The sequence below is a fragment of the Myotis yumanensis genome, unplaced genomic scaffold (assembly GCF_028538775.1).
Source record: "Myotis yumanensis isolate MYYU_CA2020_CCGP unplaced genomic scaffold, mMyoYum1.0.hap1 SCAF_2, whole genome shotgun sequence".
In the NCBI taxonomy this organism is placed as follows: Eukaryota; Metazoa; Chordata; class Mammalia; order Chiroptera; family Vespertilionidae; genus Myotis; species Myotis yumanensis.
This window is the reverse complement of record NW_027223753.1, coordinates 68,153,258-68,179,870: the sequence shown is the minus strand read 5'-3', so window position 1 is coordinate 68,179,870 and position 26,613 is coordinate 68,153,258. Positions and strand designations below refer to the sequence as shown.

Sequence of the window (26,613 nt, the reverse complement as noted above, 5' to 3'; positions counted from 1 at the left end):
AATCAAAGTCAAAAGCTCTGCCACAGAGCTAATCTAAGATTAATCTTCTACAACTATAAAAGAAGAATGATGTTTGCAGGAAGCAATAGAACACAGGACTTATTTATTTCTGACTTACCTACTCTGGGAAAGCATCGCCATCTATTACTTATGAAAACCTGGCAAACCAATTCTATGCATTAACAATACCACCTTAAACAAAAGTCTGAAAAATACAGACATGGAGTCATGCAGTCTAAGTCTGCTGGAGACATTTTATTATATTCTTTAGATTTTTAATGTTAAAAATGAAAAACCTCTCTCTTCTCTCTTACACACACACACACACACACACACACACACACACACTTTCCTATATACAAAACTGACAAAGCACGGTAAGATAACAATTTACCAAACTGTATATAGATTTAATTTTCTGTTTAACTGGTTTAAAAACATCAGATTTCACTCATGCCATCTATAAAAATAGTTATATATTTTTTACATACTAAGTATTCATTATTTGTTCGCCCCAAGCTACCAATGTAATAGTAATTATCTTTACCATGTGTTTACAATTCAGAATGTTAATCTTACCCTATGAATGCTGGTCAACCGGAAACTTTGCAATTAGTTTCTATCTGAAAAATTCCTAAAGAGAAATCACAAACATATTGTTATATTTTATGCATCACAGGACTCCAACACAATTTGTCAATTTATATGGTACTAAAACGTTCAACATACAAAAAAGTAACTTTTTAAAAAATTGAGTGTTGCCCTAGCTGGTTCGGCCCACAGATTGAAGGGTTGAGGGTCTGATTCTGTACCTCAATTGTAGGCTCAATCTTTGGTCCTGGTTGGGGCATGTGCGGAGGCAACCAATCGATGTGTCTCCCTCACTTCAATGTTTTTCTCTCTCTTTCTCTCTCTAAAAATCAATGGAAAAGATATCTTTGGGGTGAGGATTAACAAAAAAATAAAAATAAATAAAAAAGTGAGTGTTGCTAAAGAGATCACCTTCTGACCTCTCATAAAAGGTGCTAACTAATACCCAGGGAAAGAAACAAATTACTATCAGAAATTACAGATTTAATCTCATCACCATGGCAACTTATAAAGTGTAAAATATGAACATTAAATTTTTAGTGAAAAATGTGAAGCATTATATCTAAGGCACTACTCATTTCAAAAATAAAAGTTAGAAACACCAATTGAAAATATTTATGCTTCTTACAGAAAAAAGGAAAACATGGGGGAAGGAAGAAAGATTTACTATTTGAGATTGTTTTCTCATTCCAGGTTTTTTTGTTTTATTTTTGCTGGACTGCTAATTTTACACAATTGTGCCATTGTAAAATTCAATGGCAAAACACAGATCTCCTTGGCCTCATCATTTATCACAGGCTTTCTTGATGTTGTTATAGTTTCTCCAAACATAATTCATACATGGGTATGTCACAGTTTACAAAACCATTTCGCTACAGAATATCAGATCTTTTCTTTTTATTACTAACACTGTTGTAAACACTTCTGTACTCTGGCCCTATGCTTTCTTTTGCATAGACTTTGAAAGTGAGATAAAGAGCATGAATACTTTAAGGCCTCTGATACGTAACATCAAATTATTTCCCAAGAAGGTTATGCTAATTTTCTTTCCTATAAACAATATATCAGTAGAACTTTCACCAGATGTTAGAATCACCATTTAAAAAAGGCAAAAAACAAACCAATCCCAACAACAACAAATAAAAGACACTTCGCTAATTCCATGAAAAAATGATCTTATTATTGCTTTATTTTGCATTTCTTTGATTAAGTGGGGTTGAAAGCGTCAATGTTTTATTAATGAGTTTCATTCTTTTTTCTACTTATTTACCTAAACCAGAGGAATATATTGCTGAGAAGATATAAATGTAGAACTTAAAAAAAGCTTTCTCAGAATGACAATCTGTCATCTCAGAGTGCAACCATTGCTGTTAGGTAAACACACACACACACACACCCCACACCACACAACAACAACAACAAAATATACTTCAGTTTCTTTATCCAGGCTAAAGCCAAATCACTCTAATTTTAGAAACCATAGCAGAAGTTATCGGCTTTCTTCCTCCCCAGCAGCAAACAAAAGTACAAGTTGGAAGGATGAGCATGCAAAAATACTAAATGGCAATGCTTCTCAGAACAGAATAAATAGTCCATGTGAGGCAGGATAAAAACAAGCCTGGGACTCACAGTAATTCTGCAGGCCCAGCTGCCCAGAGACAGCATCTGTGGCTTCTCCAGTTTGCTATGCTAATGAATGTTACAAAACTAGCACTCCCTCCTCCCTCAAAAACATTTTCTTTCCCCAGCAGCAGGACACAGGACATATATTTTCACTTAAAAAGTCAATTCCAGAAAGTCATCTCCGAATCTGGAAGACAAGCAAAACACTGAGACTTCCCTTTCTCAAGTAAGAGCTTCTGTTCAGAAGGTTCCCCAAAAGAGATTGATAAGGGACTACTCCCCAGTGACTATGGCTTAAGGAACAATAGGGGCAACCAGCCTTCTTCTTTTTTTTTTTTAATATATTTTATTGATTTTTTACAGAGAGGAAGGGAGAGGGATAGAGAGTTAGAAACATCGGTGGGAGAGAAACATCGATCAGCTGCCTCCTGCACACCTCTCACTGGGGATGTGCCCGCAACCAAGGTATATGCCCTTGACCAGAATCAAACCCGGGACCTTTCAGTCCGTAGGCTGACACTCTACCCACTGAGCCAAACCGGTTAGGGAGCAACCAGCCTTCTGATAGAAAACAAAGGCCCCAAGGTTTTTACTGTGAAAAGTGAGAAGCCTGAATGCTCTTATTTCTTGCCTGTCAGTAGAAAGAATGGAGATTGACAAAACAAACTCTCTTATAGTAAATCGAAGAACTACTGTAAAACTTTGGAATCTGAGAAGGGCTTTCCATTTGGGTGAGTCTGTCTTTTAGTGAAAAGTTAAGTGAAATTCTACAATGAAAGATTTAGCAAGAAGTCAAGAATCTTCTCATAGTCACTTGATGTCGTTTTGCAGGTCATCAAATACGGCAAGAATCACTGCAATATCCTAGTCACTTTGCTTTGTGCAATCCCGAAAGGTTAAGGCTTTCAGGGATGTGAAATTAAAGTATCCCATTTCATCAATTTGAAAGGAACATTTCACTTTACCATCTGTCCCACCCTGGGATCACGTCCATGAATCACGTCCCTGAGCCACCCTGACCTCCACAGGCTGACGCCACTGCTCTTCCATCTCTGTCCTTAGAACACTTTACTAATAGTTCTCTCACACTCATAGTCTACCGTAAGCTATTGCCTCAAGTTCCTTGGGGACTGGGGCAGGACCCCTGGGACCTACCCCAGTGTCTCTTCCCAGTGCTAGATTGAGGGCCTGGGTATCACAGTGGCTTCCATGCACTGATTCATCGAAGGGGTGTTGAAAACAACTCTGGAAACTGAATTAGATTGAACAAAAATAGTATCTACCAGAACCTCTCTCAGGAATTGTTCAGAATGCGGTTGGAAGGAAAGATAAGGAATCTGCTATTTTACTTCTGGTCCATTGAGATCCTGGGAACGGGCAGAGGGGGAACCAGAGGGCCTCTTTGGCTACGCTCTTCCCTGTCACAGAGTGCTTGCCTTCTCCTCTTAACAATGTCATGAGCCAGGATTTAAAGAATACCAGTCTGAAGTGACATCAAATCATTAGCCTGACCAGGGTAACACGTTACTTGCTCACCTAGAGCGACCCCATGTCTAGTCCTGTCCTGTCCTGTTCCCACCATTAAAAAATTAGTAAATAATTACTGAGTGAACAAATAACACCAGATCAGGATCAAACCCCATTAGGAACCAAGGGTTCAGCAGGCCTGGCTCTCTGAAAGATCTGTGAACACAATGGTGCACTCGCACAATGAGTCTGGAAGGGGACAAACACAGCGGAGGGGACAGAGCCTCACGCATTGCCATCACCCTGGGGCAGAAGCAGATGCTAAGCCTTCACCCTATAGGAAGGAGGGAAGAAAATTCGTAGCTGACAACTTCCCCACCACACGTGATATCTAACAAATCGGAATGGAGAAGTGCTGTCAAACTTAGAATGACTGGCTGCTTTAGAATGATGGCCAGACGTTCTGAATCAAAGATGGGTCACTGGTTAAATGCCACAGCATTCCTGAGTGACCTTAAAATCTTACCCAATAACTTCATGGTTCTTCTTTTATACAAGTTAACAGTATAATGCAACAGGAATAATTCCGGAACCAATGGAATTATCAAGTTATCACCCAAGCAAGTATGGTATGCATCCTGCCCTGTTCACCTTCCCCCGAGACCGGGGGTTCTAGGACGGCAAGGATATTTCTTGTTTCCCCAGAGCCTGCCACATGGCAGATGCTCTATATGTACGTAATTCCCAAACCCTGGGAGCTATGATCAAACTGACAGCATTGCAGGTCCTTGGATGGTTTCAGTCTTATAAAACCAGTAACTTCTCACAGTGATCACTGTAAAGATGCTACATCTAGTATAACATATTCTTAACCCAATGACAAAATTCAAATTGCCATGCACTGCAAATCAGCCTAATGTTTATACTGAGCTCATTTCTGACCACAAAATACAAAGGTTTAATGTTCACCAAGTAGTAAATGACCATTAAACACAAAAGATGTTTTAAATGGACACTGCTGTCCACTGATCCCCAAAACATGTAATTGCTCCATACCTCATGCTTCTTCAGCATTTAGGGAGTGTAGATAGTTCTTACGACACTTCCATTAAACTGCAACACGAAGAGCTGGTTAGATGCCTTCCTGCCTCTCATTTTGAGCTCTTAGAAGAGCTCTGTGTACAGGACAGGACCTAACACACAAGAGATTCTCAATTGTTGAATGGAAAAAGGTGGCAGGAGGTGGAAAGGGGAAGGCTACGATTTACTGTGTACTTAGTGAGGCCGGTATTATGATCTCAACTCTGAAGGTGAGAAAGCTGAGGACTGGAATTTGCTCAAGCTCACAAAACAAACCCAGAATTCACACCAGCTCTAAGAGCCATCTGCTACAACCGCCTCTCCAAGGAGCTATGTAAAATGGAGTTTTATATAGAATATGACATCCCTCTTTTTAAAAAATCTGCAATCTATCTTTTAGAGAAACTACAAGACCCAATCTAAAAAAAACTCAGATCTATATAGTTTTTCTAGCTCATTACTCAGTATTCCATTTAGTGGAACAGAATCAACAAGTGCTCCCTCCATCCTGCCTGCCTCTATTACATAATTAAGATCAACATGATAGATAGCCAGAGTGAGGGTGCATCCTGCCCGCACAACCTCTTACAGAGAAACAATTACCCACCAGTTTAAAGACAGAAGGAATATCTGTACTTACGTTTAATCTGTACTTAAATAATGTTTTACCTGGCTTTTCTTCCTGCTTTCCTATTAAAATGTGGTTCAAAAAAATTAATACCACATCACTGAAATATGACCTTCTTCCTGAATGACTTAATAAAGGAGTACCACATGACCTCAATTTGCTGTTACTTTCAATATGTTACTTTGTTAGGCCTAGTTCTTATCCTCAAATTATTATGAATATTTGAGAGACCTGGAAGGAACTGTAGCAGAACAGTTGAGATCAAATTCTGACTTTGTCATTTGCCATCTACTTGACCCTAGATTAGTATCAATAAGTATCAATAAGTATCAATTTTTCTCATCTGTAAAATAGATATTAATGAAGTTGTTTCAAGAATTAAATGAGGTAACTATAAATCAAACGCATAGCACAGCAGCAGGTACGAAATAAGTGCTCAAAATGGTAAGTTATTAACAGAGTAGTAGCTATACCTAAAATTAATTCTTAAGGGCAGGCTTTAACGTATTATCCTCTAATGAGAAACTAGATTGGATGTTATGGGGTTTGGTTCTCTATCTAAATTAGTAATTTCCATGCCAAATTTTGCAATATGTCACATGACTCCAGTTACTACTCCAGTGTCATTAACTATAAATGTAAATTACCTCAATTATTTAATATATGGCCCATAGGGAAGACAAAGTATTATGAAGCCAAAATAATATACACGGATGCCCCCCTTTTAAAAAATTAACCTGTGCAAGTAACCTCCAGTTTTTGATGCAATGCCTATCTCCCCAATTGAGATCCATGCTGCAGACAAGACAGATAGAGCCAATGCCACCCAAGCAAAGGCCATGTTTTAAGTCTATAAACCTGTATGTTTAAATATGTAAATCTATATATGAAACTATTATCATAGCTGCATAATGAGAATGTATGTGATGCCACAGAATTGCACACTTTTACGATTAAAACGATAAATTTTATGTTACATATATTTTACCACCAAAAATATCTATAATCATGTAAAACAGGAAAACTGTTCTAGCTGCTTTAAAACGAACATAATAAATTACATAAATTAAATAGCAAGCCCCAGTGTACTAAAAACATGCCAACACACCAAAATATAATTGTCCTGTGTCAAATTTGCTTTGTTTATAATTTATAGGTTATTATAATAAAAACTAAATATTTAATTACCAATTTTGTTACCTTGAATTAGAAGGATTTGGATGGGAGAGATACGATCCTACTAATTTTTCCCAAAAGGGCATAGATCTTTTTTTTTTACACTAGAAGTAGCAGCCATATATGAAGTTAACACATTTTAAAATCTTCTAGTGACTATCTAGGTAAACACATGAGATCTCCCCCCCCCCCCGCCCCCCCGAAAAAATAACCATGGAAGCACCCACCTGTTTACAAAAATCACAAATAAATTTAAATGGATTTGGCAAATATTTGATCCTCTTATTAATCTTTCTTATTAAGAGGTCAATCTATTAAGTCGGTCACCCCCACAAGGTTTTCTACTCTCTACATTACATCTAATGGACAGTATAAAGTTGGACAAGTCATTTCACCTCACTTGACCTGACTTTCCTCACTTGTAATATTAGAGAGCCAGATGATGGATAGATCCTCCGCTTCCTGCATTCCACTAGTCTATGAGTTGATTGATTGCAGCTGGAGCGAGGGAACACCTAATCTGAAAAGACCGCTCTGGGTTGGTGAGAATTGCACAGGGCTTTAGAGGAAAGAAGTGACAGCCCCGAGAAAAGCATTAACTCCAAGAAGAATGGTGTTGGTTTTCTTAGAAAGAGCACTGAATAGTCTTCAGTTGGCAACTAAGAAGTTGGTTTTGCTAAAAAGAAAGTAAAAGTGGGTCATAGCAAGAAAAGAAGGTCGTCAGGTCAAGCATATAATTCATGAAAGCACTGAGTTTAACTGAAGGTAAAAAGGTAACTGGGCCTGGCCGGTGTGCTCAGTGGTTGAGTGTTGACCCCTGAACCAGGAGGTCACAGTTCAATTCCCGGTCAAGGCACATGCCCAGGTTGTGGGCTCGATCCCCAGTAGGGGGTGTGCAGGAGGCAGCCCATCAATAATTCCCTCTCATCATTGATGTTTCTATCTCTCTCCCCCTCTCCCTTTCTCTTTCTGAAATCAATAAAAGCATACTAAAAAAAAAAAAGGTAAAAGCATACTTAAAAAAAAAAGGTAACTGGGAACCATGGAAGGATCCAAATACAAACCCACCCACTGAGAAACGGGGTTCACCACATTCAGTTCTTGGCCAGTAGATGCATATGCTCTTCTGGGGTGACATCCTCCATGGTTAAAGATCACCCACCACCTCTGTGTAGATGATTCCCAAACTATATGGTGAGCCCAGCTCCCTCAGCCTAAGCTTCCAAATCATCTCCCCAACATCTTCCCGGCTATCTACTGAGGTGTGTGGAGGCAGCTCAAATGTAGCATGTCCCCAATTGAATCCGCCATTTCTGCTCACATCCACACCAAACCTGCACCATCAGGACTGAGAGCTCAATGATGCTGAAGAGTGACAGCAGCATCAAGAGCTCAGGCACCCAAACAAAAAGCCTTCTTATCCTCTCTAATCCCTCAAATTGGCCAGGTCTGCTCTTTTCTTAAATTAGCTGCTTCTGCTGCATCCCTGATACCACTGCCTTGGGTGGAGCCTAGCCCAGCTTTGAGGAGGTCAACTGAAATACCCTCCTCTCTTGCCCTTCTTAGTCTGTTTCCATATGGCAGCCAGAGAGCTCTTTGTAAAACGTATCACCTTCCCATTTGCTCTTTGTTATTATAAAGACAAAATAATGGAGGGGTGGGAGAGGCCTGGCAATGGAACTTGAATGCTATCCAGCTTCTCTTGTTTTATTGGATCTTGCTATTTCTTGCCCAGGAATGCTAGTTTGACCCCAAAGGGCTGGGCAGACTGGATAACATATTCTATGATCACTGCGACCATCACTCACTTGAGGATAGCTGCAACAGAAAGAAAGGATGCTTCCCCACGTGACCCCTGGGGGGCACACACTGACCCTCCCACGTTTGTAGGGCTACCTCTAACCTCAGCTCTCACTGCCTATGCCATGGATTCTGACAGTTTCAACCACTAGGGAAGAGTTTTTTTAAGCCTCTTGCTCTGTTTCTATCTACATGTTACCGGTGTCTGTGTTCCCAGATACTGGCCTTTTTACAGAAGTTTTCTTCTACTTCCTGGTCAGCAGCAGTCTATTCTGGGAATAGAGAGACTGCTCTTCCTGTTAACGCGTTACCCTGGCAATGTTCTGTGCTGCTGTAGGCAAGCACAAACTGCCTGGTTTTACTTTATTTATATGTCGTTTGTTCCCCCTGAACCTAGGGCCTCCTTGTTGACTGAGTGAAGCCTCAGTTTCTCCACCATCACTCCCTACCCACGTGTACGAGTGAGAGGTAGAGACTGATTTTCCATGGTGGCAGTGTGGGAAATGTGCCCTGCAGGAGTCCCAGGCCTGCCTCCACCACCGTCTGCATGGGCTTGGGCAAATCACTCACCCAATCCAGGCCTTCCTATCCTCCGCTTTACAGTACGGACAGTCATCCTGGCCCCAAGAGTTGATAATTAGTGGTAAAATAAATACTGCAGAAGTATTTGGAATCATTAAAGTGCCACATAAATGTAAAGGGGAACTCACAAAGAAAGCCAAGTCTTTTGCTGGTAAAATAATTTTAAAAGAGGAGGGCCTTGGAACATTATCTTAAATTGAAACAAAATAACCCATGAAGTGAGCTCTACTTACCCCCACTTTGGTTCCAAGGAAAGAAAACACAAGTGTTACAAGGTCAGCGACACCGCCTAACATTTAAATCTTAATGCAGAGTCAAAAGAAACTTTGCAAAGAGCTCCCTGGCCCAGACACAGAACTACAGGGTAAGAAAAAAAATTATTCTCCAAATCAACCTGGCAATAATGGACTGTAATGGACCATTTACATTCCATCAACTGGGTATTTAAAAAGAAAGAAAGAAGCAAACAAAAACACCTGAAACCTTTGGTCACAGTGCCAATGAAGTGAAGCCTGTTTTGTTTACCTGCCGAACCCACAGAAGATCTTTTAAAACATTCCAGTCAGCCAACACTGCTATCTCTTCAGGATCCTATTTTTCATGGGTGGTGAGTGAAGCATTGGGTAAGAATGCTATAAGAGAAAGTCAGTTTTGAAAGAACAGGTTCGTATGTCATCTATTATTTCAAGTAAAAAGTCCACTTTCACCTTGGTGTTAAGTCAGTGCTGCGTATTTCCAACTTGGTTAATGGCTGCTGGCCGAACTCATTGGTTTCCATTTGCTCCTCTGCTGGAGCAGAACAAAGTCTGGTTTACAATTAGGATAACACAGTGAAATGTCTTTTTTTCTGACATGATTTTCTCTCCCATGAACGGGGTGTCGTATAGTGTGACCCTATTCTGACATGAGTTAGTGTCCGACTCCACAGGTTTAAGGGTTCAGTCCCACAAGACTGTCCCCACTTCAGACACCAGTCACAAGTCCCCGTACTCAGACTACCTACCCTTCTGTATGACTTGATGACAAATTCAGAGATTCCCACAACACCCTCCTTAAGTTCAATAATTCACAGCACAGCTCACAGAACTCAAGACAACACCCTACCTAGCATTACTGTTTCATTGTAAAGCATACATACAACTCAGGAAAGGCCAAATGGAAGAGATGCATGCATAGGGCAACATATTTTGGGAAGGGGCAGGGGCGGAGCTTCCAGGCTCTCTCCAAGTACTACACTCTTCCCACACCTCAATCTGTTCACCAACCTAGAAGCTCCCCAACCCTGTTATTTAGAGGTGTTTATGGAAGTTTAATTACATAGGCATGATAGATTAAATTGCTGGCCATTGGTTATTGAAAATCTCCAGCCCCTCTCTCCTTTTCAGAGGTCAGGGGTAGACTGAAAGTTCTAATCCTCTAATCATTTGATTGGTTCCTCTGGAGACCAGCCGCCATTCTGCAGCTATCTAGAGGCCCACCAAGAGTCACCTGATTAGCATAAACTCAGGTATGGTTGAAGGAGGCTCCTTATGAGTAACAAAAGATGCTCCTATCAGCACATTCCAAGGGTTTTAGGAGCTCTATGCCAGGAACCAGGAGTAAAGGCCAAGTATATATTTCTTATTATACCACTCATAGCATGTCACTGCATAAGAACAGTCTCACACAAGGGCTAATTCTTATATGAAGGAGTTACAATCTGAAACAGTGTCAAGCAGTCCATTTAGAAGAGGGGTGGGGAACGTCCGGCCCTTGGGCCATCTAAGGCCCGAGAAATCATTTGGTCTGGTCCTGCCAAGGCATTAAGGGTGAGTTAATCAAATGTTGGACCAGATATAGCAGGCTAATTTTTTTTATAATGGTGTGTCAATAGCAGGCTAATTTTTAAGTTGATAATTTTGTATGGCCCGTGAATGATGTCATAAGTATCCAAATGGCCCTTAGCAGAAAAAACGTTTCCCCATCCCTGACTTAAAAGATCAAGCTCACCTTCAAGGCCAAAACAGGGCAGCCATTTAAGCCATTTCCATCCTAAGTCAATGACTTATAGAAGTTACTTTCTAAGAGATGTCTTCCCTGACCACTCCAACCAGGCCCTTCACAATATTGTCTTTTAGTTCCTCATCCCTTATTTTCATAGCTCTTATCACACACCTTCATATGACTGTTTGGTTAAAGGTTTATTTCTCTCCCACTAAACTATAAGCCCTATGAGGTCTATTCTACATGTATCATACTCACCATTGTATATCCAGGGCTTAGCAGGCAGAGCTGCTATTAAATATTAAAAAAACAAGTGTTGGAGAGTTTGTCAAGAAAAAGGAATCCTCATTCACTACTGGTGGGAAGGTAAACTGGAACAGCCACTATGGAAAACAGTATGGAGGGTCCTCAAAAAATTAAAAATAGAGTTACCATATGACCCAGCAACCCCTCTTCTGGGTATCTACCTGAAAAATTTGAAAACACTTAATTGTAAAGATATATGTATCCCCATGTTCACTGCAGCATTACTCACGGTGGTCAAGACATGGAAACATCTATCCTTTGACAGATGACTGAATAAAGAATATGTGGTCCATATATGCAATGGAATACTACTCAGCCACAAGAAGAGAGGAAATACTGCCATTTGCAACAACATGAATGGACCTTGAGAACATCATATGAAGTGAAATAAGTCAGACAGAAAAAGTTAAAACCATATGATTTCACTTATATGGGCGACATACAACTGATAACAACAAATGAATAAACAAGAGAAACAAATAAAAACTCAGACACAGACAACTGTATGGTGGTTACTAGAGGGAAGGGGGTGGGCAGTACTAAAGGGTAAAGGGGGTCAAATATATGGTGATGGAGGATGATCTGACTTTTGGTGGTAAGCCCACAATGCAATAAACAGATCATGTATCATAGAAATGTACACTTGAAACCTATATAATCTTATTAAACCAATGTCACCCCAATAAACTTAATTTAAAAACATATTAGGTAGCAAAGAGGGACACCTGTAATATTGCCAACAATAAATTTAAAAATATATATTAAATGAACAGACAAAAGAATAAAAATTAGACCCCCTTGTTTGGAGCAAGCACCACAACACCTCCCAGTATAGCTACATCATCTTGTCTTCAATGCACCAAATTCTACATGACAGGCAAAGGTCCCTGAATCCTTTAGCAAGTAAAGACTCTATCTGAGCCCTGTCAGCAGAGAAGGGGGATGTAGCTCAGCATTAAGAATACCTAGAGGCAGCTCAGGGCATACTGAAGTGATAGAGTACAGTCAGGCTTCTAAAAGAACCCACAGATAACTGATAAGAATCAGGTAGAATGCCCACATTCGAGAGAAGGTGACAGGTAGGATTTCTGCACATTGGGCTTCAGAACTCAGCAGGATCCTGCAGCTTCACTTGGTGTTAGCAAAAGAGAGAAACCATGTTCTTCCTGGGAATTTTTGAGTTTTGATGGCTTCCCAAGAGACAGAAGCCACATTCCCCTCTGGAGGCTTAACACATGACTTCTAAATCAGGGTGGGGCTTGGTCTGGCTGAGCGACAAATTCAGCGACATGACATGCATGATCTCTAGCCAAACTTAAGTTTCTCCTTTGTGCACAGCAAATAAATCTACAGTTATTTCTCAGCAATTCAACTTGAAAGGCAGAAAGATTGCGCCAAGACAGCTAATGGTGGTTTGTTTTTTTTTCCTGTATCTATTTTCTCCTTACCCATCACAAGAAATAGTACTTTTCTATTTATATCTGACAACACCATCTGTTTTTACTGTGGAAAGTTTTATCTATTCAAGGAAGGCAACAACTTAGTCATGTTAGTTAAACAGAGTTAGAAATGAGGAGGACTCCAGGTACCACCAATGTGTGTCATGGCCTGAGATGTAATTCCCAAGAGAAAGTGTAAGAGGAATGTCTTATCTTGCATCCACTCTGACACTAGGTGTATTCAACAATCACGGCCTAGCTTCTGCTCAATGCAAAACATCGCCCAAGATGCTATAGGGCAGTGGTCAGCAAACTGCGGCTCGGCAAACCGAGGCTCGCGAGCCACATGCGGTTCTCTGGCCCCTTGAGTGTGGCTCTTCCACAAAATACCGACTTCTGTGCATGGACCACGAAGTTTCAATCGCACTGTACATGCGCGCCCGCACGTGGTATTTTGTGGAAGAGCCACACTCAAGGGGCCAAAGAGCCACATGTGGCTCGCGAGCTGCAGTTTGCCGACCACAGCTATAGGGGATGGAAAGGTATCAAACTCAGACAGGACCCTCAAAAGGAGCATATGCTTTGGTGGTTTAAAGCACAAATATAAGAAAGATCAAACAAACGGATTACACAGTTGTGTCTTAAGGCAATATATGCCAAAGGTATAACAGTTACAGCATAGGATTTACGAGTTGGGCCAAGAAAGCTGTATAGAATTTATAAAGGTGGGAGGTGAAGGGATAAGGGGTTAATAAGGCACATAATATTTTAATGTAGAGGAATGGAGAAACAAAGAAGTAGGAGGAAGCCAAGATGAATTTAAGAAGTTAGTGATGAGACATATATTTGGAGTGGTATTTCTGATACAGAAATAATGAAGATAAGATTAGGAAATCAATTAGGGTAAAATATTAAAGAAAGTTTGGAATGTTAGGCTATGAACTTTTCAATATATAACCCCACACCTTAGCATATAATAGGCATCTGAGAAATGATTGTTTTGGAGTAAAAATATCACTTTTGGAATTAATAGACGAATATTCTAATGAGAGCAGAAAAGAATTTAGATTTGATCTTACAAGCAATAGGGAATCACTGATGGTACCTGAGCAGGGGTACCATGGAAAAAAATATATTTAAGGGTATATTATTGTATATTAGGGAAGTTAATTTGAAAGCGTAGGAGAGGGGGTTAGAGAATAATAGCAGGAAACCTAATTCTACATTAGGGTATATATCAGATCACCTTGTAAAATAAAACATAAATAAAATTCACAATTAAAGTAGAAATTCTCAAGTAGAAAAACAGTTATCCTTAAAGTGTTAAACTATTAGACTAGCCAGTAAAATGATGCAGCTGGACGAAACAGATTTTGAGGGAGCAGATTTTCCCAGAAAGTCTTAAGTGATGTTTTTGAAAGAGAAATGGATTTCATTAGATGTTTTTGTTTGGTTGTTTTGGTTTGGTTTACACAGGATGGTACCTGAAGACTTTGGTAAAATTAGATGCTTTGAGGTAAAAATATGACTTTTAGAATAGCCAAATATTCCATGCACTGCCATATCACACAAGAACAGTATTTAAAACACATACACAAAAGGGTGGCAGATACTCTAGTGGCCATGTGACACCATTAGCAAGTCATCATCTTAAGAATATACGGGACCCTTCCTCTGGAGAAATCATTAGGCACTGTCACGCACCAGGCAATCAAACCTTTGTTTAGAATCAAGTTACAATTACTCTAAATATGGGCCAACAGTTCATCTGTTTCATCACTGGTGCCTACTCAAACAGTTCTGTAGATGACTTCACCACAAGGTAACTTAATTAGGTTCAGTGCCAAAGAGTTTTGGTGTTTTTTGTTTTAAAGAGTTTTCTTTAAGCAACTGATTACAAATTTAGGCATCAGAAATCTTATTTCTACAAAAATTACTGTATCTAAACCAAACCAAATTCTCTCACCCATTATAAAATAATACTCTTCTCTCATAAATATTTTACTTACATATTTCCCAGCAACAGGCCTGTGAGAACAAACCAGGAGGTGAAACCAAATATGATCCCACCGTGAAAGCCAAGTAAAATGGAAGAACACATTTGGAACCAGCTGAGGCACTGTTAAAATTCCCCTTAAAAACACACTCCCCTTAAAAACATCAATCTAATGAAAGCAGTGATATGAGGATTTCAAAAGCATACGTCTTCATTTTGTTGTTTGGGAATTTCCCCAGTCATCTGTGCAATAGCTCTTCATATCCAGGCTGGTTCCTATGAAATGCAAGCACGCACCCAGCCTGCCTGGGTGAAGGGAGAACATGGGTAAGCTGTCACGTTCATGGGAGCAAATTTACTCTTCAACAAAGCACTTGGGATCTTTAGTGATTTGCTTTGGAGAAATGTACCTTTTGCTTTGAAGGTAACAAGCGAATTTCCCTTAGTTGTTTTGCTGGGGTTACCATCATTCCCTTTATTCTACAGTAAATTGGAAACTCCCTGAAAACAGAAACCAATTTTTCTGTTTGATTAATTTGTTTTTTTAATGGAGTAGGAAGACTCAGTGACCAGGGATAGGAAGGGTTACACAAAGCATCGAATGATTATTTTTATTGTCCAAGGACAGTTTATCAACCAAGACTTGTCACAATTAATATTTCCCTTCTAAGATGGATACTAGGCAGAACTGTTAGCATAGGCAGCTAGATATTAATAAAGGAAGAGAGCAAAGGAAATTGGACATTGTTGAATCTAATGGGCTGGGAGCTAAATAAGACAATAAGCTTGCTTCACCAGGAAGTTACAGCTTCACACACTCTAGGGCATCCCTCACCCTCAGAACCTAATCTCCCCCACCCTCAAAGGGAACAGGAAGGATTGTTACTGGTCATTACCAGGGAAGGAATGAAAACAGCAAAAGAAACTCCTGTGCTGGGAGCTTGCCAGGTAGAAGTCAAGATGGTTCAGGTAGAGGTGCTTCTATGATGAGGCATGTGCAACAGGAGCTAAGATGGTGACCATAAACGGGAGGTACCTAGCCTGGGGAAAGGATTGGATTGGATAAGGCACACAGAACCCCAGAAGATCTTGGAAATACATTGGTTAGGGGTTGGGCCCAACAGAAGCCCATGAAAGTTTGGGAAGTAGACTAGTTATTTTGAAAGGGTGCCTGATCCTTCCCAAGCCTGAGGTAATAAAACCCAAGTTTAACAAAGCTCTATCTCTGGTGCCCATAACACTCCCTCGCCCCATTCATTCACACTTTCTCTCTTCATAGCAGCCATGCCACCCTAACAGCCACCTGGGGTCCAGCAGCCTCACGGACTCCAAGCCTGGGCTTGTGCACAGTGCTAGCCAGAGTGTAGCTGGGGATAGACTATGCTAGCCAGATGGTGACAGACATGGACTGAACCAATGGCACAGACTTTCTGGACCGTGGCCTTTGTACTGGGCTTAATGAAAACAAGGTTGGACTTTTTTCACAGTGGGATGGATGAAGATAGACATTGGGAGCCTGGGGGCAGCCTTCTGTTTCCACCCAAATAAATTTTACCACCTCATCTTCCCATGTGGGTCCTTAAAAATGCTTTCCTCCTGACACAGCAAAGACCCCATTTCCACCAGCAGCAAAATCATAAATTCCTGCATTCCACTACCATATCCTTTATTCCGAGTCGGTTGCCTGTGGGGGGGGGGGGGGGGGGGGGGCTAGAAAATACCCGTGCAAAATTAAAATAAATTCTCTTAATGATTATTATTTTTTTATTCTTAATTATAAGCAGGATTTGAGTAAGTTTAATACTGTATACAATATTTTAATAATTTCTTAGCAATCTAATAAATATCATAGTCCCTGAACTACCTGAGACTTCAGCAAATGATTAGGTACCCCCATCAAACACTGCGCAAACACAATGCAAAGGTGAATATCAGTGCTATTCTGCAGACAAAGCAGACACACTGCTGCTCCACATGAGAATGAAATTTAAAAGGAAAAAAGAAACTATGAATAAATATCGGCAGTGACAGACAAATCCATTGGCACACACATGCGTGTATACACACTTTGTGTATGTGCACACATAACAGTATAAAAATTACGGGGACAGTGAATTCAACAAACATTTGAGAGTCTTCTCTGTGTAAGAACTGTGTTATTCCTAAGAAACTGAGGCAATTCTATTGCCATTGTCTAAAAAGGTTGAAGAATGTGCCTAGGAGGTCTAAATCCTGAGTTTGTCTTTGGACACATTAAAGAAGTCAGCATTGAGGCAGGCTAGTCCCCTAATCCGTCTACTTCTGGCCACTTCATTTTCTTCCTGTCACTCTCTCACTCCCTGTACCAAATGCTATACTCTCACTATAGCGCCTGATACTTGTATGTGCATTTGATTCTCCTGACAGAAGAGCTTTTATTGAACATTTGTTATGGTATGGGCTGAATAGGACAAAAAGAATAATAATAAATGATAATTTTTTGTATTTCACCTTATATCTACCCTTAAAACACTCATAAAAGATGGGAAATATACACAAAATTAATAGGGAACAGGACAATATATAATTGAAGATTAAATGGCATAGTTGAGATAACAAGATACAGCTGCATAATGCTTAAAGTTTATGGAGCATTTTCCCCCCATAACTCATTTAAACCATGCACTTGACTTTATGACAAGGATACCAGCTTAGAGGGGGAAAAAAAATAAGCTGCCTAAGTCATATGTCTAGCAATCAAGAGCTTGCTCTCATAACTGACACCAAACGTTGCATTCTTCCCACCACCCGAAGCTGCTCCCACAAAGGTCCACAGCTATCGTTCAGGGAATGAGGACAGCAACATGGGTGATGCGCACCTTGAGCCTTTAGGGATATGCAAGAGCTGGATCAGAAAGAACTCCAGTTGGGGATGGGCAAGAACAGAGAGGTCTTGAGTGAGGAAGAGCCATGAGGCAGCAGGTCCCCCTGAGGAGAGAATCTTTATAACCAGAGAAAGATGACCTCACAAATCAGTGAGATAGTGAGGACATTCAGACTTAAAATTTCAGAATGAAGTCTTATGACTTGACTTGACTCACAAAAGGAAACAATGATTGACTGTAAAACAGAATGAAATCAATGTTTTGGGAAAATTAACCTGGTAGGGCATGGGAGATTCACTGGGGCAGCAGAAGGGAGTGGGACAGAATGAAGGCAAGGGAAGCAGGTAAGACCCAACTGTAGTAATTTAATAAGAAAGTAGTGAGGACCAGCAGTGAGGGGAGTGTCAGTGAAAATGGCCAGGAATGAAGGAAGTTCAGGAGTATTAACAGGTGAAGGGGACCAAAATTTTGCCCCTGAAGCTGCCTTTTTAGGATATTGATGTTAAGCTGTTTAAGAAACAAGACTCAGAAAGAACCTTTGACATCCTCCTCCCCTTTCCTACTCAAGAGATTCAGTTAGACAAAAACCTGCTTCAGGAAGATCTTAGGATGTTAGCTTTAGCCTCATTTAAATTAAGTATGGTAAATAAGAGGGTTTCTGGGTGCTTGTTAGTTAAATACCCCATGTGTTCCATTGTTTCTGAGTCTCCTAGCATGAATTTGCCTGCCATGTATGTTAACTACCTGTAAATCACTCATTCTCAATTCTGAAATCTAAAACCCCATTCCCACCCTCTTCTTTGTCCAAAAATGTCATATATATCCAATGTTGCCTCACTGTCTTTGGAATTTTCATGCTTATGTGGATTCCCCATGCACATGTATTAAAAGTTAATTTTGTCCAGTTAAATTTTTCTGCTCATTTGATTATTAACCCAACTAGAAAACCTTCTAAGGTAGCAGGAGAAGAATTAATATTTAGCCCCCACACAAGGAAAATATGACATGCGTTGGCCAATGGGAGAGATGGAGAAAGGGGAGAAGAACAAAATTGGGCTGGTAAAAGGCTTTATCATTAAGTACTAGTTAATGTTCCAATATTCACTGGCAGACCAATGATCAATCTGGTGAATTCTGCTCTTTCACTCTGAATCAAGGATGACTTACTAACATAATTAAGATTCCATACCTTTATTAGGGGTTTGGCATAACTAAGTTATGACTACATATTGCTCTCGAGAGTAAACCCAGTGGGAAAGATGAAGATGGGATGAAAAGGTCATTTAATAGGTTCAGAACATAAAGACACATGGGTACTATACTATAGAATCAATTAAGGTTTTCATGCAAGGGAGTGACATGAGTTGGTCAGTGTAAAATTTTAAATTTAGAAATTTAGAGTTTGCCCCTTTGGTAGCAGCATGGAGGATTCATTAGAAGGTTGGAAATGTTTGATGTAGGTAGAAAACCAGATCAATAGTCCAAGGGATAAAACAGAAAGAAGGCTTGAACTAAGAAGTGACTGGGTGTGAGGAGAAGAGGGAATAAAAACAAATACTTTTAAGCACTTTGATTTACTACACTTTTAAGAAATTTTAAGTACTCTGCTAAATAGCTTATGGGCATGGATTCTAGAGGTACTCGGGTATTAATCGGAAGGTTGAAGAATGGCCTAGAAGATATAGATGTTAACAAGAAGGAGAGCCAGGACTCAAGGACAAGTGACCACCCTATTTTTGGCCACAGGGTAATGGTGGAGGAGGGTCGGTGGAGGAGGGTGATGAGTGTGGGTTTTTAAATGCTGAGTTTGCAGTGCCTTAGGCCATTTGGGTGGTGAGGTCTAGTAGGCAGCTGGAAATACAAACTGGAGCCCTGGGGAGAGGAGAACATGTGAATAAGTATTTTGCTGCCCACCTTCGCCAATGCTGCATTTAAAGGCTTGGTAATTCGAGGGAAAACAAGTTATTTAAAATGAAGAACTGAATGTAGTATGAGTCTATCTCAGGGGTGGGCAAACTTTTTTGACTCGAGGGCCACAATGGGTTCTTAAACTGGACCGGAGGGCAGAAACAAAAGCATGGATGGAGTGTTTGTGTGAACTAATATAAATTCAAAGTAAACATCATTACATAAAAGGGTACGGTCTTTTTTTTTTTTTTTTTTAGTTTTATTCATTTCAAACAGGCCGGATCCGGCCATCGGGCCGTAGTTTGCCCACAGCTGGTCTATCTCCTATGTAAAGGAATTCACTTAACCTGAAAGGAAGCCTCCAGTGACCCCAGGTTACTTGAGTGTGACATCTGTTGTTTTCATTTTTGACACGTTGATCTGTGTGTGTGTGGTTAAACCTAGAGAACTGTCCCAGCCTGAATTTCTGGACAGATTTTACAAAACTTTAGAATTACAAGAAATTCATTTTCCAAAATTTCCTTTTACAGATGAGACAACTTCATTTTTTTACAACGGCAATTGTCTAAGATAAAAAGTCTTATGTTATATGACACATACACGCACCACTTTTTTGAATGGCTTCTACCTGTCTTGCCCAACTGGAGGTAAACAGCATTGGAAGCAAAGATGTTTTTAAATACCTTCCAGCAGCCTCGTGGTAGGTGCTCATGGCCTTCCTGATCATGAACAGCCAACTCTCTAACAAATATGTAGGGCATATTTTTAAAATTTTACTTCAGTGTAAAAAAGCTGCTCCCTCTCCCACACTGCTTCAACTTTCATTTGTGCTCTAAACTTAGCAACTGTAGAAATAGTGAATATATTTAGTTTAACAGAGTTAATAGATACCCAAAGGAATTTCAGATATGGTATGTTTTGCATTTTTATAAATATCAATCTTTCCTCTGCTAGCTTTGATGAAGTTGGAAAATGTACCCTCGGGGAATCTAACAGGAAGAATACTTCCTGTTTTGATTTTCTCTATGGAATTTATCTCCATTTAATGTACTATGTAATTATTATGCCTACATTCTGTGTCTACCCATTAGGCAGTAAGCTTGAAGAATACAGGCTTTTATCTGTAGGGTTCACTGATGTATCCCCCAGCATTCAGCCTAGAGAGTGAGGGCGCAATAAATAATTGAGAGTGAATAAATCAGAGTCCTGTGATTATTATACCTCAAGAAATTATCATGTGTTTTCCCTTAGCAATCATGACTCAATCTCCATCCTCCAACTTAGTCTTGAACCGTGATTTTTATTTATATACCCGAAAGAAATTCTTTCAGGACCTATGTTGGGGTGGGACCCTGCAGGGCCTTGAACGTTATCAATACAAAGAAATTAACATGGGGAAAACTGCAGCCAAGTGCCAAAACCTCCCAGGTTCTCCAAGTGATTCCTTTGCCTCGCTCTGTCCTATGAGGAGTTATGATTTCTCACCCACCCATACTACTCTGACTTCTGGCTTCCTGATCTCACTTCCTGTTTCAGCATATGTTTCAGCCGAGGCTTCCTTTCAGTGTTCTGACCCCAGGTTACTGGAGTGTGACATCTGTTGTTTTCATTGTTGACACGTTGATCTGTGTGTGTGTGTGGTTAAACCTAGAGAATTGTCCCAGCCTGAATTTCTAGACAGATTTCACAAAACTTTAGAATTACAAGACAGATATTATGGACTACTTTTCTCCTCAAATTTCTTAATGTCCTTTGCTCTCTCCATTATAAAACCTAATAATTTCCTCATCGCCCTGCTTGATGGGCTAATCACTGTGACCACTTGCATTCCTTACTCAACATGAAATTTTTTTCCTGGTTAACTGGATTTAGTTAGTATGAATTATTATGCAATCAAAGACAAGAAGAAACTATTATCATGCTACAAATTCATGTTAAGAATGAAATTAAAAGGACTTCACAATGAGAAAAGATATGTTTTCTAAGTAATTTATGCTAAAACTTTTCCATTAGATATCTAGATATGTTAGGGAAAAAACTGAGTTTGTGCACTCTTTGTGAAATGTAGCCATTGTATAATATAGGTTATGGCTTTCTAAGTCATTGGATTGGTCTAATTTAATTCATGGACCGACAATTCCAAACACATCAACTGTATCAGCGAGGCACTATTTAAAAAGGCTCTCATCACCTGCACAGAAGATAATTCACTTGACAGCACTCTTTTCTTGGGCAGTGACTCAAATCAGCTGGATTGAAAAATAAATCTAAAGGGCACACAGCTGTCATATAGCCTGAAGTAGCCCTCTGAGCAATAACTTGATTCATTTTTCCCTGGTTCTGCAAACAGGACTGCAATCCAAGAATCTATTTCCCCTCCATATGAAGAGAGCTGCTTAGTGCCCTAGCAAGGGCTCTCTTGAATTCCTTTGCCCTTATGGGTATGGTAAACTTTTGGTTATGGAAAATTTTAGATATATACAACAGTAGAAGAGAGTGATGTAATAAAGCCCATGTGCCCATGACTCGGATATAACAATCATGAGACCCACCTCCCCTAGATTATTTGACACACATTCTATATGTCATTTTACCTGTCCTATTTCAATATGTATCTCTAAAAGGTAGAGAGAGTCCTTAAAAAATATAGCCACAATATCATACCCATACCAAGTGGTGTGCTGGTAGTTTTTAACAACCAGTTCTCATGGAGGGGGGGGGGGGGGTAGGAGAGGGAGCTCTAATATGCAGTTTATGCCAATTTCCATTTCATGGTGTAAATATTCCCACCATGGCCGATTTCAAGGTACCAACATGATGCCCCTGAATGTGGCATTGAGAAGGAAGGCGCAGCACACCATTTTATAGGACTTCCGCATATGCAGATACATTAGACATAACTAACCCTGAGAACATCAATAACAGCAAATTAGAGTAAAATAATTAGGAAGTGATACATTTTGAGCATTAATTTTATTTTAACACTTTAATTTTGAGTGTGTCTAATTTAATTTTTAATGGCTGCGTTTAACAACTGGCTTGCAAAATTCCTGAAATATAACAACCAGCTCTCGTCAGCTCTAGCATACAACTGAATCACATCCAAATATTTAACAATTCTTTAAAATTCCCAACTATCCAAAATTCTCTGACATGCCTCTTTCCTTTTTCTCACAGTAGAGAAGCATCTCAAGCAGGGGTGATGAGGGAACTCAGCTTTAGGAAGATACACCAAAGTGTTAGGCTTTCCAAATGGCTAGTCCGCTGTGTAAGTCAGTTTCCAGGCAGTTAAATTAGATGCGGCACGCGCACATTCCTTTTTAAATTACTGGGAATCAGTCATGTTTTTATTTCACTTTTACTGCCCATTCTCAAGCTCCTAAAAAAAGAGTTTGAAAAGGGATAGGGCAGGGACTTTTCAGAAGGAAAAATAAGTCCTTCCCAGGTAGACAACCTCGAGTTGATGGAGGGTTCCACAAGGAAGATTCCTAAGAAGATGTGAGATACCCTTCTGTGCCTGATATGTCCCACCATTGACACGCGGTTAAAAAGCCCTCTTTAAATGAGCCTTCCAGAACTGAATATAACAGTTCAGATGTGGTAGAGCCCAAGTAGACGTTAAATGGTGTAGCTGCCATCCTCAATGAGGGTGCCTGGCTACACCGCAACTCCTCCTTGAGCTCACAGTCAAGTAAAACTGGAGTCCAGTTAACGAACCAGTGTTTACCACTTACCCAGACTCTACAGTGTGCACTCAAGAACCCACTCCCACCACCAAATCTGTTCCCAGACTGCCTTTCGGACATCATTTCCCACTATGCCTTTGAGCAAACCCTTTATTTCAGACAGGCCAGCCTACCCACCACCCAAAAAATACATACCGTTTTTATATTCCAAACTTTATATTATGAAAAATTCCAAATACACACAAAAGTATAAATAATAGTCTATGGAAGCCTCAGGGACCCTTCACCCAGCTTCAGCAATTATCAACTCGTATCACACCTATGGCCCTGAATTGTTTTGAAGCAAAGCCTGAACGTACCATTGCACCCACAATTATTTCAGTACTACTACTTTCCTGCACATCTCAGCTCAGACATTTCTCTGATACCTCCTTTGTCTTTCCAAATTCTATCGCATCCTGCAAGGCTAAGCTCGGGTCTCACCTCCCACATTATTTCCACTGAACTTGTCCCTTAGTCATAAGTCTCCTTGAGTAAGAGGTAAGGGACTATAATTCTGAGTTTATGCTTCCTAGGACATTTTCAAAGCCTTTGGCTTCTCAACTTTGCATTCTGTTTTGCTGAAGAACAATCCTATTTAATAAAAGAGCAATATGCAAATTGACCATCACTTTGTGATACAGCTGGAGGCACCCACAGCCAATAAGGAGGGAATATACAAACTGACGTGACAAAGATGGTGCTGGCCAGAGCGGAGTGGGCGGGGGCTTGGCTTCCTTAGTGGTGGGCCAGATTGACGTCCTCCTGGCCACGCCATTGGGGTTTGTGGATCTGCGCAGCTGCAGGCCTCCAGTGTGTGCATCCTCTCCTCCCTCCCTGGCGTGTGAACATCCCCAGCGTGCTGTCACCCACGCGCGCCTGCAACATTCCCGGACCATGGCGCATGCAAGTCCCTCCCCCCCACCCCTCCTCTGCACTTCCAACAACCCCAGCATGCCTACGTCCCCCACAGGACGTGCGCACATCCCCTCCGGCACGCTCACGTCCTTTGAAGAGTGTCTCGGTGTTCTGGGTGCTGGGGGTGGATGCCTGTAAGATGACAGTGAGAGGGTGGAGTGGTGACACCCTGTTCCCTCGGAGGCCAGTGCTGCGATGAGATCACCTCCGTGGAGCTAATGCAGGTGCTGAGGCAGGAGCAGGTGCAGACAGACACACCTGGTGGGCGCGGATGGCCCTCGCTGAGGTGCCTTTGGTCAGTGTTCAAGATCGGGAACCCAGAGGAGGTGAGGAGTTCCATCCTCTCAGTGAAACAGTGGGATAGTTGGGGCGACTTCAGAGGAGGAATGTGCATTTTGGGTGCCGGCACCCATGAGCGAAGGCTGCCCTGACTGAGCCTTGCTCGCTTGGGGCCTAGCGCACTCCTGCCGGGCAGCGGTGACAGGATGTGCTTTTCCAAGTTAATGAGAGAAAACACTGATTCTCCCACTGCCTGCGAAGGTGGAAAGTGCAGTGGGGAGACATGTAGGGAGTGAGCGAGGTTCCCTGTCTGGGGGTTTCCAAATCCACTGTAGGTCCTTTCACTGCTGACTAGAGATATATAGGGTGTCCCCCTAAAATGTATACACACTTTGAATACCTACTAATTCCAATGGGTTTAAGCATAAGAAAGAAACAACAATGGAGCTGTCATCTGTTAAAAGTGCGGGCACAAACCAGCAGTGGGACATTCCCTTGAGGGGTCCCGGATTGGAGAGAGTGCAGGCCAGACTGAGGACCCCCCACCCCCACCCCTGTGCACAAATTTCATGCACCGGGCCTCTAGTCATTAATATCAAACTGCAAACATTTACTATACTATAACAAACACTACTTAAATTACAATGGAATTGAGATCTCTTTTTTCTCCAGTAGAAAAGGGGATAGAGCCCAGCCAATGTGGCTCAGTGGTTGAGTGTCAACCTATGAACCAGGAGGTCATGGTTCAATTCCCAGTCAGGACACATGCCTGGGTCGTGGGCTCAACCCCCAGCGTGGGGCATGCATCAATGATTCTCTCTCATCATTGATGTTTCTATCTCTCTCTTCCTCTCTGAAACCAATGAAATATATTTTTAAAAAATATATGGGATAGATGGCTTTCTTGAAGAAAATACTGTTCTACAAACCACACTGCAATCTCTGAGAGGCAGGTTTAGCCTTTTAAAACCATCCACTGCAATATTAATATTATGATTATATTTTTCTTACAAGTCAATGAAAATTACAAGGGTTGGGGAAAGGCTTAAATTTTATAAAACTCTGAGCTGGAGTGGCCTAGTTTGTTGGGCATCATTCCATGCACCAGGCTGGGAATCGAATGGGCAAACACTTGGCGCGGGACGTGCAGGAGGCACACAATCAATGTTTCACTCTCACATTGATGTTTCTCTCTCTCTCTCTCTCCCTCTCTTTCTAAAAATCTGTTAAAACATTTTAAATAAAACTGAATAATTTAGAGCAACATAGAAAAGAGGGTTTTTCAACTTTGGACATTAATACAATTTAGCAATAGATGGTAAAAACAACAGCTGCTACGCCTGGTAAATCCAAATAAGATTACTGGGTCAAAATCACAGAAATACAGAGAACACTTCAAAATTCCCAGCACACTGACAACAAAGCACCACAGCGGAATTTCATTAGGAAAGGAAATACTTTGTTTAGAAAGAATTTTTTATAAGATTTCACCATGTGTGGTATCTCTGAGGACTTCACTAGAGAGGAAAAACACAAGAATCAAAGGGTAAACTTCAAAACAATTGTTTCCTTCCCCTCTCATAAACCCCCACTACACACACCAGGCAATTCTACATATCCTTACATCCTGTTCTCTGTACACACATATATACAGAGATTTTAGTTTTTCAAAAATGAGATATTAGAATATACTTGGGCTCGTATAGATCACTTTAAGATAAAGAGAGTACCAGTCACTGGTTCAGTTACTTTCATAACAACAGGAAAAGAAATAGAGGAGTTGTAAGACTTCTAACAAATAAAAATGAGGATTTTGTACCATCTAGATCAGTGATGGCAAACCTTTTGAACTCGGTGTGTCAGCATTTTGAAAAACCCTAACTTAACTCTGGTGCCGTGTCACATATAGAAATTTTTTTATATTTGCAACCATAGTAAAACAAAGATTTATATTTTTGATATTTATTTTTTATATTTAAATGCCATTTAATGAAGAAAATCAACCAAAAAAATGAGTTCTCGTGTCACCTCTGACACGCGTGTCATAGGTTCGCCATCACTGACCTAGACATATTACTTTGAGTATTATTACTTATGATGATCAATGATCATGAGAGACTTTTCAAGGATAAAGTCTACATATAGCAATAAACTTTAAAAATGTGAAGGACAATTAATTTTTTTTTACTTGTTCACTTGCTAAATAATTCAAGGTTGAATTTCAGTGGATGTAAAGAACGAACAAATT

At 40.5% G+C, this 26,613-nt stretch overlaps 1 protein-coding gene across 2 annotated transcripts in view; it reads right to left on the bottom strand.

The window, feature by feature from the left end:
* Positions 1-26,613, bottom strand: part of LRRC8B (leucine rich repeat containing 8 VRAC subunit B) — an 80,537-nt gene that overhangs the window by 37,228 nt on the left and 16,696 nt on the right. Inside the window, exon 2 of one of the 2 annotated variants that reach the window (XM_070405564.1) lies at positions 580-634. The exons of the other annotated variant lie outside the window; for it this stretch is intronic. The gene's annotated coding sequence lies outside the window, so the exon portion shown is untranslated. The remainder of the gene's footprint in view (positions 1-579; positions 635-26,613) is intronic. 2 annotated transcript variants of the gene reach the window in all.